This window comes from Mesoplodon mirus, assembly GCF_964341445.2.
Source record: "Mesoplodon mirus genome assembly, chromosome: X".
Lineage (NCBI taxonomy): Eukaryota > Metazoa > Chordata > Mammalia > Artiodactyla > Ziphiidae > Mesoplodon > Mesoplodon mirus.
The window spans coordinates 125,400,976-125,415,042 of record NC_138981.1 but is presented as its reverse complement, the minus strand read 5'-3'; positions in this window follow the sequence as shown (position 1 = coordinate 125,415,042).

Genomic DNA, 14,067 nt, shown 5'->3' with positions numbered 1-14,067 from the left:
TCCTTTATCAGGAACATTCTGATTAAGAGATGGAAAGAAGCAAGAGTCAAGCAAGCTCCATTAAGTGTGATAGTGACAATGCCATTGGTTAAGTGAATGAACTCCCTTTGGTATTCACTGTGTTGAGCCTAAGGGGCTCCCCAGCTATCCACGTGTTCTAAGAGATGACCTCCTCTAGCACTGTGGCATCCGGCAAGGGACCCAGCACAGGGGACGTTACCCTCTCCTGAAAGTAGGGTATGCAGAGGGCCCGGGTTCAGCTCCATCCTGTAGCAAGGAGGCCTCACTAGCTGTGCTGGGCTTGCAGGGTGCTGTTTCCATGATCAAAGGCCTAACGGGCAGCTGTATACTGAGGGTCACAGGTTCAGGACCTGAGGTAGTCTATGTTTCCAGGAAAGTCCAGTATGTACCCACCAATTGCTACACTAATGGCATACAGCGTTGGGCCAAGGAAGGTAGTTCCTTGTATCAGAAGCCCATGCAACTAACGGCCATCACTGATGGTAGAGGGACCCCGAGATATATGAGAGAAGGTTGCTAAAGCTCCCACAGTGAAGGAATCTCGGGGTGGGGGGGGAGGGGGGGCGTAACAGGAATGCCTGTTCTATGGCAATTCAGGCAGATTCTAGTATCTTTTTACAGGGGGTCTCATTCAAGTTGGGCCTATTTGCAAGTTACAGAACAAAAAAGCTTTGTAAATGAGGAATGTTGCCTCCAGAATCTAAAAATGTCAAAAACATGTTGGGCTTGTTTTAACAATGTGGGTCCTAAGAGGACTAAAAGCTGTTTCTTGACACTGTCAGGACTGGAGCAGCCCTCAACTTACTAAATAATTTTCAGGAACTTAACTGAAGTGCTGGGGCCCTGTACTATGTGTCTCATGTGAACCTCCTCAAAGGAGGATGTCATTAGTGAGATGTCATAACTGTGTACCCGAAAAAAGTTAGAGCTGGTTAAAATATTGCCTGTGAAGACTATGTGAGATGGCAGGCGTGGAGACTGAGCCCATTGAGTACCCAGGTGAAGGTGTATTGTGTCCCTTTAAAGGTGAAGGTTAACTGCAGCTGAGAGGTTGTTGAAATAGGCACTGAATAGAACATGCTAGCCAAATACTTTGCTATAACGACAAAGTATTTACCAGTTACTTATTATTACTGGGTGGAATCAGTCATTTCAATAATATATATGGAGCCCTAGTGGGTGGGGCCATGACGCCAAGGGTACGAATTCACACCGAGGCACCGGTCCTGTTTTCCCGGGTTTAAGAACAAGTAAAACTTGGCTGTTAAATGCAGCAGAAGTGGGGATAACCACACCTTCTCTAAATAGGTCTTATATAATGGGTTTCAATCTGTGAAAACCGTGCTTTCATTTAGATTGAACCTTTTCTTAAACACTGAGGTGAAAGGTATTGTTTTAACTAGGGGGAAAGGTCCATAGGGTCCCATAGTTTTCAAGCTGATTATAAGGGCCAGAGACTTAACTTTATTACTTATTGGGTCAGGTTCTCCACGTGCACTAGAGGATATTTTAGGGTAATGGATGTCTTGGCTATGGAAAAGTCAGGCACGGAAATAATTCGGATGGTTCAGGTTAGGCATATCTGTTTCTAGTTCATGTTCACCTACTCCCTGGCTGGGAGTAGGTGGACATAAAGTGTGGGCCAGATGTGGGCCAGAAGGGGAAGGGGAATTAATGAGGCTTCAAAACTGTCAATTGTCAAACATCAAAAGTGGAATCAGATTATGACACACACTGCCACCACCCATACAGCACCCCTCTCCCCATCTGGGACCTCCGAAACACACACGGAAATACCAAGTCCTTTTCCTCCTCACCAGCAGGATAAAGTGTTCAGGAAGAAATCTGTCTTCAGAGCTCAGTCCTCACCCAGTCCTTATTCCCGGTGTCTGGCTAACTATGGACTGGCTGGTCTGGGCCCCAAACTGGCAGGATACTACCTCCCTCCCTTCTCACACGCCTGCCCCTTCCTGCCTTCCTTCAGTCCCCATCACCGAAGAACAGACAGAGATACACACACATCTTTCTACAACAGCTTGTACATCAATAGCTGAGGGCTTTTTTATTCGGTCTCTACACAGGTGACCATTTCTCCAGTGCTTTCTCTGGAGAGACCACAGAGACAGCAAGGTCTCAGTCACCTGATAGACCCAGGGCAGCACTTTATGAACTGCCGGAAGAGCCCTCTGGGACGTTTTCATCCTCCTCTGGCTCTTTAGTCATTGTTGTACTCCGCCGGTAGTAGAATGCTAGCATCTTTGACTTCTTCTGTGTAGGACCTCTTCCCGAATTCTGACGACGGACTGATTTTGTTAACTCGACCACCTCCTGAATCTGGTCGGAAAACAAAGTGATACAGAAAGATATTGATTTGGGGAAAGAGGATGGGAAGGAGAACTTTGAGAGAATGGGTGTGGATTGAGAAGGGGTTTGTGCCAGGGAAGGGCTGGGTAAGTCTTGGGTGGGGGATGAAGAGGAGGCACGTGAGTCGGGTAATCTGACCTCCTCCATCTTATAGCCCTGGAGTGGAGAATTCATCCTCTCCCTTCTGCGTTGGCCCCCTGGTGTTTGTTGCTCTGACCTCTCGGTGTTTGTCCGTGCATGGCAGTTAGGCCCCTGGGGGATTGTACTTTCCTCCGCCATGTCAGTAGCAACAGTGTGCTCTACTCCAAGGCTCTTGGCCTCTCTATATATACCCTGCCAGGACAATGAAGAGCCACACCCATCAGCTTTGATTGGTCAGCCAATGGTAGCGCTGGGGTGGCTGTGACATCACAAAGCACTACCCTTGAAGATACGTGGGGGGAGGGGAGGGGTGCAGAGCATTCTAGGTGCTCTGGTTAGAGAAAGGGAGTGCTTCCTCAACACCCAGTAAAGAGCCTTCCCAAATTGACCTTCCACTCTTCCTCATCTTCTCTGGTTCAATCCTTGTGGTGCACATGTTAGGGAGAAGGTGTTCCCTCCAAACCATTCCACATGGCCACCCCCATTCAGTGTTTAATTCTGTTGTCTCCCAGATCTCATCACCTAGTATTGTGTGGTTTTTAAAAACTTTTTATTTTAGAACAGTTTTAGATTTACAGAGTAATTGTGAAGATCATATTCATACACGCCACAACAAATTTCCCTTCTTAACATTGTACATTAGTATGGTACAATTGTTCAACTTAGTGAACCAACACTGAAACAGTATTATTCACTAAAGTCTGTACTTCATCAGATTTCCTTTTGTTTTTAAATGTTGAGCCTTCTTTTAATTAATTTATTTTTATTTTTGGCTGTGTTGGGTCTTCGTTTCTGTGTGTGGGCTTTCCCTAGTTGTGGCATGCAGGGGCCACTCTTCATCGTGGTGCGCGGGCCTCTCACTGTCGCGGCCTCTCTTGTTGCGGAGCACAGGCTCCAGACGCGCAGGCTCAGTGGCTGTGGCTCACGGGCCTAGTTGCTCTGCGGCATGTGGGATCTTCCCAGATCAGGGCTCGAACCCATGTCCCCTGCATTAGCAGGCAGATTCTCAACCACTGTGCCACCGTGGAAGCCCCAGATTGCCTTATTGTTTACCTAATGTTCTTTTTCTGTCCCAGGATCCCAACCAAGATTCTACATTAAATTTAGTCGTTCCATGTTATAACTTCTTAGGCTCCTCTTGGCTGTGACAGTTTTTTAGACTTCTTGTTTTTGAAGACTTTGACAGTTTGGGGTTTTGTGTTTTGTCTTTTACATTAGATCTGCAGATGTTATTGCTCTTATAGGTCAAAGTTTTTATAAGTTTCTTCTTCCAGAGAACCTCAAATCAAGTCAGTACCACCAGTGTTATGGACTTCCCCATGGCAATGGTTGAACTAATCTCTTGGCTTTGTCACAGAGGTGACACAGATGTTTTTCTCTAGAGGTCTGAGGATCAGGATCATATTTTATTTATGACAGAGGCACAGGGGCAGCAGCAGAAGCATTCTGTAAGGTACTAGTGAGTCATTTACTTTTAGAAGTATGACCTCAGCATCCCACATAGTTAACGGCTCTTCCTCCACACGAGTGACCATCCCATGGACCTGTATATTGAACAGACTGTCAGTCTTTCTCCTGAGCTCTATATAGAAAGGGGGCCAACATGTGGTTGAGACACAACCAGTGTTCACAAGGTAAGAGTCATTTCTTTGAGGTTAGTGTCAGTCACACCTTAGTTTGGAATTGAAACACATGATTCAACCTGAGAATCACAAATAGGTCCAGGTTGAGACACAGGATTCAGGACTGCTTTAAGCAAGGTCCCAATCCAATAATCCTTTCACTATGTGCCAAGTGGCTAAACTGACTTATGTTGGTCAAAGCTTTAGCAGACACTCAGTAGGACTAACAAATGCAGCACAAAGAAGCAAGTTCAAAGCACAAGCTAGTCAGCAGGCAGTAGCCCAAGTGCCTGTTCACCAGCATACAGCAGAGCCAGTTAGAAAGCCAAAGCAAGAGAAGAAAGACCCCTGGTGGTAAGGGATAGCACCTTGATGTCCTGCTCACAGGACCAGTTGTTGTAATCACACCACAGAGACAGGATGGATCCTTCAACCCAAATTCGGTTTGCATGTCGAGACTGATAACACATACACCTAGAGAGTATGAAAAACTTTACTACATAAGAAGGAGGCTTTGTGGGGAGAGCAGGGCAGGCTCTCAAGCAGGTTCAAGAATGGCTTAAGAGAGCAGAAGAAGGAGATTGGCTTGGCTTTTATGGTGGTGAGGGGATGACGCTGGAGTGTTCCCACACACAGGTCAGGTTTTGCACAGTCTGAACTTCCTCCTGGCCCACAGAAGAGAGAGCACCTGAGCTTTCTTATCAGATATAGGTAAGCAGGGGAAGAGGCAGCGGTAGGGCTCTTTTATAGAATAATGTTGTGTAAATGCAAGGTGTTTAGCACAGTTTAGAATTCTCATAACCATTATAACCACACTTATATTGTTTTCAGTTAAACTACGTTTCACTAGATTCGTATTTCCCAAATTATGGTCCTTTAAATATTATTTAAGGTGGCTTAGAATTATCTTGGTTCATCACAGAGAAACTGTGTAGAAAGAGAAAAGACTGCTAGCCTCAGGAGGTCTGACACACTGGTCACAAAAGAGCAGACTTCATTGTACTATCTGCTGAATTATGAGGGGTTTCTAACATGTTTCCCATCCTGGGTGACTACTGTAGCATCCAAAGACTGTAATAATAATTACAGAAACTAACATTTATTGACTACTAACTCTATGTAGGAATTATGCTAAATATCCATATACATAGTTCATCCTCGTCACAACCCTATTGAGATAAGTGGCCAAAGAGCGGTTTCTGTCATTTCTGCCAGGACATCTCCATTCCAATTGCAGAAGCAGAAAAGAGCATATAGGAGGGCACATGGGAATATTTATGGGCCAGGCTCAAAAGGGGTATGCATTACTCCTGCTCACATTTCATTGGGAAAAACTCACATAGCCACATCTAACTACGAGAGACAATGAGAAATGTAGTCTACCTAGTAGAAGAGGAGAACTTAAATGTTGGAGATAAGCTAGCAATCTCTGTCTCCACCATCTTGTTCATCACTCTCCCCAGTATTTACAGTAGAGCCTGACACATAGTAGGTGGCCAAGAATATTTCTGTTGAATGAATGGGTTTCAACTTTTTTGGTCAGTTATGGGGATCAAAAACATATAGAACTTGGTTAAGCAATGGTTTCCTAGATATGACACAAAAAGCAGAAGCAACAAAGAAAGAGTAAATTGGGCTACATCAAAATTTTAAAATGTTTTCTTCTGCAAAAGAATACCATGAAGAAAGCAAAAAGGCACACCAAAGAAAGATCCTGGCAAATCATATATTTAATAAAAGTGTAGTATCCAGAATACAGAAAGAACTCTTACAACTCAACAACAAAAATACAAACAACCCAACTGAAAATCAGGTAAAGGACTTAAATAGACATTGTGCTAATGAAGATATACAAATAGCCAACAAACATATGAAAATATGCTCAATACCATTAGTCGTTAGGGAAATGCAAATCAAAACCACGATGAGATGCCACTTCATACCCACTAGGAAGGCTATAACTATTTTAAAAAGAAAATAACAAGTACTGACGAGGATGTAGAGAAATTGAAACACTCATACACGTCTGGTGGGAACATAAAATGATACAGCCTCTGTGGAAAACATTTTGGCAGTTACTCAACAAGTTAAACATAGACTTGCCATATTACCCAGTAACTCTACTCCTAGGTATATAATGAAAAGAGTTGAAAAGGAGGGAACAACAACAACAAAAAACAGGTGAATTGAGCAACACAAAAGCAAAGGGCAAATAACGTTTCAAGAAGTAAAACATGGTCAACTTTATTAAATACCTTTTACAGGTAATATAGGGACAGACAAACGACGATTGAACTTGTTAGTAGAGAGGTCATTGGTAAATTTGATAAGAAGGAAATTGAAAGAGTGGAAACTATTTTAATATAAACCTGGATGTGTATTAAGGAGAAAATGTGAGATCAGAAAGGGAGGGGCGGATAGACAATTTCTTTTGAGAGTTTTGGTGCTAAGGGGAGGAGAAATATGGGACTATAGCTGGAGGGGGATTTGGTATTAAGAGAGTGTATTTTTAAGAGGGTAGATTCTAGAACGCATCTAGCCAATATAAATGACTGAATGAAACTGACGACATAAAAAACCAAAGGGATAATTGCAGAAGAAAAAATATTGAGAAAGCAAGAGGGGTATTCAGAGCACTAGTAGATGGGATCGGTAGCAAATGTGGAAATATTGGCTTTCCATGAGAACGAGTAATATTTATAGATTTTACAGTGGAGAAGGAAACGGTTATGGTATGATTACAAATGCAGGTAAGATGGTAGATTTGGTGGGGAAGACATAAAAGAATTTTCTCTCGACTCTGCAGTTTTCTCAGTGAAGGATGAGATAAGGGCATAAAATAACAAGAGTGAGGGTAGGGTTTTGAGAAATTGAGGGGAAGATAAAGTATTGGATATTCATTTTGTATAATGGAAATGGGTGTATAATATGGAAGGATTGATAATTTAAGATATGTGGTCAAGAATTTAAGGTGAGATCAGTTAGCTTTGTCTTGTAAATTTCTACAGCAACATCCATCACTTGTATATAGGAACAAAGTAGGTAGATAGCTAAGTTTAACAAGGGTTGTGGTTTTGCCAGGGAAGTACTAGGGTGGGAAAGTGAGTAGGGAGATGAAGGTTTATGAAAGTAAGTGATACTAATGATAAATTGGTAAGCAATGAGGAAATGCGAAAAGAGAAATGTGGCTGATGCTGAAAAGTAGTAGAATTCACAGACTGGAGTTCAAAATTGAAGAATTTTTAGAGTTGGGTGTGTGTAGGTGTGTATACCTGCATGAGAGAGAGGTATTTTGCTAGGAAGAATAATCAGTTGTAGCCCAAGAGATGTATGTTTTAAAATCAGGATTTCAGAGTTGCTGTAATTTTTGAGAATGTCAATGTCTAGTGCATGAGCATTAGAGTGAGTGGCTTAAGTATGATGGAAGAAAAATACCATTGGAATTGAGGGCATGAAAGATTTGCAAAGCCAAAAATGCTGGATGAATATCCACATAGATGACAGATGTTGAAGTTGCCAAGATGGTGGCAGTACTAATAGTGGAGAAGAAGATCAGGAAAGTGTCTAACGAATGAAGGTAAAGAAATAGATGGCGTAGCACATGATATTATCTAATAGCAAGAACTACAAATGAGCTCTGAATTTTGAAAGAGGAAGAAGCAGAAATGGTTTGAAAGTGACAATGAGTCGACTCCTTGGGGTATGTGAGGAAAACTAACGTTTGCTCAAGAGGACTGCAGGGGAAGTGATTTCCTCAAGGCACAGCCATATTCCAGTCATAAAACAGAGATTAAGGGAACACTGAGAGAAGAACTTGAAGCTACTGGGGAGTTTCTTAATGATAGACTATGAGTTACAGAGGGCAGGAGAGAAGCGCTCATGAAGTTGGGGAGAGAGTTGGGTCCAATTCTGTCAAGTGCAGAGCAATACGTGAATAAGGGTCTAGTTAATGATGGATAATCTGCAGGGTGGTAACTTAAGTAAAAGTGATAAGACAAGATGGACCTTGTGACTGCACGGCAGATTGGGAGGTGAGTAAAGCCCTCCAGACTAGAGATTGCTTAACCTAGGCTGACCTAGAAGTAAGAAGAATCCAGAAACACCATTGAAACCTGTTTCCTCTAAATATCATGTATCCTGTATGATGATCCAGCATTTCAAAGATAGACTAGTAAGGACATCTAAGAGGGTAGGTCTGAAAGGAAAGGAGTGTGTTTGCTTAAGAGTGTGAGTGTGTATGAAAAATGTCAACAGCAAATTCTAATGTCAGAGGGTTGCTACTATAGGCTTATGGAGCCATGCACTATTCTTGGACAACCCAAGATGCCTGCACAGATGTGGCCCAGATGCAAGCACCAACACTTACTGGGCACCTGCAAAGCCAAAGCTGGGGAAGATGGAAGGCCAAGGGGAAGTGGTATTATCCCAATACAGGAATGTATTTACTTAGGCTTCCTAAATGGCAGGTGGACAAAAAACGGAAGAAAGGAAATTAAGCTTCTTTTGCCTAACATCTCTCCACAGGAGGAAGTACTTGGAGTTGTATTTCCTACGTAAATTCACCTGCTAAAACTCCAGGGAGCTCATCACATTAGAAGGGTTCTCCTTGTCATTGTCTTTTAAAAGAACAATTCCCCATGCTTATAAATCCAGGCTCAGAACATCAATTCAACCAACCTCAGGAGCCGTGTGGCTACACCTTCCTGCTGGGAATCAGCATGGTCCCCGGAGAATCAATTTGAGGAGTATGGCCAAAGTGTTTTCATTTTCAGTGTTTATCCCCTGGAATGTCTAGGAGTGAAGAATAGACAGGGCAATACAATCCTAAGATTCAATTTCTTTCATCAAATACAAACCGTATATATGAGCATCAAGGCAAGAGGATGGAGGACTTTAACTGAAATTCCAATAGAGATCTAAGCGCAAATCCTGGAACCATCCCATGCTAGCATTGTGAGTTAGGATAGGTACTTAACCACTCTGAGCCTGTTTTCTGATCTCTAAAAAAAAAAAATAGAAGGGTAATATCTCATACAGCTGTTGCAAAGATCAACTCAAATAATTCATGTACAGAATATAGCACAACAACCTACAGAATGGGAGAAAATATTTGTAAATTGTGTATCTGATAAGGGATTTTTATCCAGAATATATAAAGAACTCTTACATGCCTGTGATAAGAAGGTAAATAACCCAACTTTTAAAATGGGCAGAAGATCTAAATAGACATTTCTGCAAGGAAGATATACAAATGGCCAGAAAGCACATTAGAGACGCTTGACATCATTACTCATCAGGAAAACACAAATCAAAACCACAGAAAGATACCATTTCATACCCATTCGGATGGCTAGAATCAAAAAGTCAGATAATCATAACTGTTGGTAGGGATTTAGAGAAATCAGAACCATCATACACTGTTAGTGAGAATGTAAAATGGTATAGCTGCTTTGGAAAAGTTTGTTGTTTCTCAGAGGGTGAAACAGTGTTACTGTATGACCTACTTGTAGGTATATCCCCAAGATAAATGAAAATAGATGTCCATACAAAAACTTGTACATAAATATTCATAGCAGCAATATTCATAATACCCAAAGATGGAAACAACCCAAATGCCCATCAACTGACCAGTGGACAAACAAAATGTGGCAAATCCATACAACAGAATATTATTCAGACATCAAAAGGAATGAAGAACTCATATATGCTACAATATGGCTGAACCTTAAAAACATTATGCTAAGTGAAAGAAGTCAGTCACAAAAGACCACATATTATGTGACTCTATTCACATGAAATGCTCAGAACAGGCAAATCTATAGATACAAAATAGATCAATAATTACTTAAGGCTGAGGCAGAAGTTGTTGGGAGCACAGGGGATTAATAGCTAAAGGATACGAGGGTTTCTTTTTGAGGTGTTGAAAACGTTCTAAAATAGACTGGAGGGAACTTCAAGACGTCGGAAGAGTAAGACGTGGAGATCACCTTCCTCCCACAGATACATCAGAAATCCATCTACACGTGGAACTGCTCCTATAGAACACGCACTGAACGCTGGCAGAAGACCTCAGACCTCCCAGGGAAGAAACTCCCAACGTAGCTGGGTAGGGCAAAAGAAAAAAGACAAAGCAGAGACAAGAGAATAGGAACGGGACCTGCACAATGGGAGGGAGCCGTGAAGGAGGAAACGTTTCCACACCCTAGAAGCCCCTTCACTGGCGGAGACTGCAGGTGGCAGAGGGGGGCAGCTTCGGAGCCACGGAGGAGAGCGCAGCAACAGGGGTGCGGAGCGCAAAGCAGAGAGACTCCGGCACAGAGGATCGCTGCCGACTGGCACTCACCAGCCCGAGAGGCTTGTCTGCTCACCTGCCGGGACGGGCGGGGGCTGGGAGCTGAGGCTCGGGCTTCGGTCTGAGGGCAGGGAGAGGTCTGGCAGTGTGAGCACAGCCTGAAGGGGTTAGTACGCCACGCCTAGCCAGGAGGGAGTCCAGGAAAAGTCTGGAGCTGCCGAAAAGGCAAGATAATTTTTCTTACCTCTTTGTTTCCTGGTGCACGAGGAGAGGGGATTAACAGCGCTGCTTAAAGGAGCTCCAGAGACAGGCGCGAGCCGCAGCTATCAGCACGGATCCCAGAGACGGGCATGAGACGCTAAGGCTGCTGCTGCCACCACCAAGAAGCCTGTGTGCGAGCACAGGTCACTCTCCACACCTCCCCTCCCGGGAGCCTGTGCAGCCCGCCACTGCCAGGGTCCCGTGATCCAGGGACAACTTCCCCGGGAGAACGCACAGCGTGCCTCGGGCTGGTGCAACGTCACGCCGGCCTCTGCGGCCGCAGGCTCGCCCCGCCTCCGTGCCCCTCCCTCCCCCCCGGCCTGAGTAAGCCAGAGCCCCCAAAGCAGCTGCTCCTTTAACCCCGTCCTGTCTGAGTGAAGAACAGATGCCCTCTCACGACCTATACTTAGAGGCGGGGCCAAATCCAAAGATGAACCCCAGGAGCTGTGAGAACAAAGAAGAGAAAGGGAAATCTCTCCCAGCAGCCTCAGGAGCAGCGGATTAAATCTCCAATATCAACTGGATGTACACTGCATCTGTGGAATACCTGAATACAGAACGAATCATCCCAAATTGAGGAGGTGGACTTTGAGAGCAAGATTTATTATTTTTTTCCCATTTTCCTCTTTTTGTGAGTGTGTATGTTTATGCTTCTGTGTGAAATTTTGTCTGTATAGCTTTGCTTTCACCATTTGTCCTAGGGTTCTATCCGTCCGTTTTCGTTTCACTTTAAACAATTTTTTTTCTTAATAATAATTTTTTTTATTTTAATGAGTTTATTTTATTTTACCTTACTTTATTTTATTTTCTTTTATCCTCTTTCTTTCTATCTTCTTCCTTCCTCTCTCTCTTTCTTCCTTTCTTCCTTCCTTCCTTCCTCCCTCCCTCCCTCTCTCTCTCTCTCCCTGTTTCTCTCCTCCTCTCCTTCTCTCTGCCTCTCTTTCTCTCTTTCATTCTACTTTTTCTCCCTTTTATTCTGAGCCGTGTCGATGAAAGGCTCTTGGTGCTGCAGCCAGGAGTCCATGCTGTGCCTCTGAAGTGGGAGAGCCAACTTCAGGACACTGTTCCACAAGAGACCTCCCACCTCCATGTAATATCAAATGGCGAAAATCTCCCAGAGATCTCCATCTCAACACCAAGACCCAGCTCCACTAAATGACCAGCAAGCTACAGTGCTGGATACCTTATGCCAAACAACTACCAAGAAAGGAACACAACCCCACCCATTAGCAGAGAACCTGCCGAAATATCATAATAAGGCCATAGACACCCCAAAACACGCCACCAGACGTGGACCTGCCCACCAGAAAGACAAGATCCAGCCTCATCCACCAAAACACAGGCAGTAGTCCCCTCCACCAGGAAGCCTACACAACCCACTGAACCAACTTTAGCCACTGGGGACAGACACCAAAAACTACAGGAACTACGAACCTGCAGCCTGCAAAAAGGAGACCCCAAACACAGTAAGATAAGCAAAATGAGAAGACAGAAAAACACACAGCAGGTGAAGGAGCAAGATAAAAACCCACCAGAACTAACAAACGAAGAGGAAATAGGCAGTCTACCTGAAAAAGAATTCAGAATAAACATAGTAAAGATGATCCAAAATCTTGGAAATAGAGTAGAGAAAATGCAAGAAACATTTAACAAGGACCTAGAAGAACTAAAGATGAAACAAGCAACAATGAACAACACAATAAATGAAATTAAAAATACTCTTGAAGGGATCAATAGCAGAATAACTGAGGCAGAAGAACGGATAAGTGACCTGGAAGATAAAATAGTGGAAATAACTACTGCAGAGCAGAATAAAGAAAAAAGAATGAAAAGAATTGAGGACAGTCTCAGAGACCTCTGGGACACGATTAAACGTACCAACGTTCAAATTATAGGGGTTCCCAAAGAAAAAGAGAAAAAGAAAGGGACTGAGAAAATATTTGAAGAGGTTATAGTTGAAAACTTCCCTAATATGGGAAAGAAAATAGTTAATCAAGTCCAGGAAGCACAGAGACTCCCATACAGGATAAATCCAAGGAGAAACACACCAAGACACATATTAGTCAAACTATCAAAAAGTAAATACAAAGAAAAAATATTAAAAGCAGCAAGGGAAAAACAACAAATAACATAGAAGGGAATCCCCATAAGGTTAACAGCTGATCTTTGAGCAGAAATTCTGCAAACCAGAAGGGAGTGGCAGGACATGTTTAACATGATGAAAGGGAAAAACCTACAACCAAGATTACTCTACCCAGCAAGGATCTCATTCAGATTTGACAGAGAAATTAAAAACTTTACAGACAAGCAAAAGCTAAGAGAATTCAGCAGAACCAAACCAGCTTTACAGCAAATGCTAAACCAACTTCTCCAGGCAGGAAACACAAGAGAAGGAAAAGACTTACAATAACAAATGCAAAACAATTAAGAAAATGATAATAGGAGCATACATATCGATCATTACCTTAAATGTAAAAGGATTAAATGCTCCCACCGAAAGACACAGACTGGGTGAATGGATACAAAAACAAGACCCATATATGTGCTGTCTACAAGAGACCCACTTCAGACCTAGGGACACATACAGATTGAAAGTGAGGGGATGGAAAAAGATATTCCATGCAAATGAAAATCAAAAGAAAGCTGGAGTAGCAATTCTCATATCAGACAAAATAGACTTTAAAATAAAGACTTACAAGAGACAAAGAAGGACACTACATAATGATCAAGGGATCGATCCAAGAAGAAAATATAACAATTTTAAATATTTATGCACCCAACATAGGAGCACCTCAATACGTAAGACAAATACTAAGAGCCATAAAAGGGGAAATCAACAGTAACACAATCATAGTAGGCGACTTTAACACCCCACTTTCAACAATGGACAAATCATCCAAAATGAAAAAAAATAAGGAAACACAAGCTTTAAATGATACATTGAACAAGACGGACTTAATTGATATTTATAGGATGTTCTATTCAAAAACGTCCAGAGATAAACCCATGTACATACGGTAACCTTATCTTGATAAAGGAGACTAGAGTATACAATGGGGAAAAGACAGCCTCTTCAATAAGTGGTGCTGGGAAAACTGGACAGATACATGGAAAAGAATGAAATTAGAACACTCTCTAATGCCATACACAAAAATAAACTCAAAATGGATTAAAGACCTTAATGTAAGGCCAGACACACTAAAACTCTTAGAGGAAATAAAAGAAGAACACTCTTTTGAGATAAATCACAGTAAGATCTTTTTTGACCTACCTCCTAAAGAAATGGAAACCAAACCAAAAATAAACAAATGGGACCGAATGAAACTTAAAAGCTTTTGCACAGCAAAGGAAACCATAAACAAGACT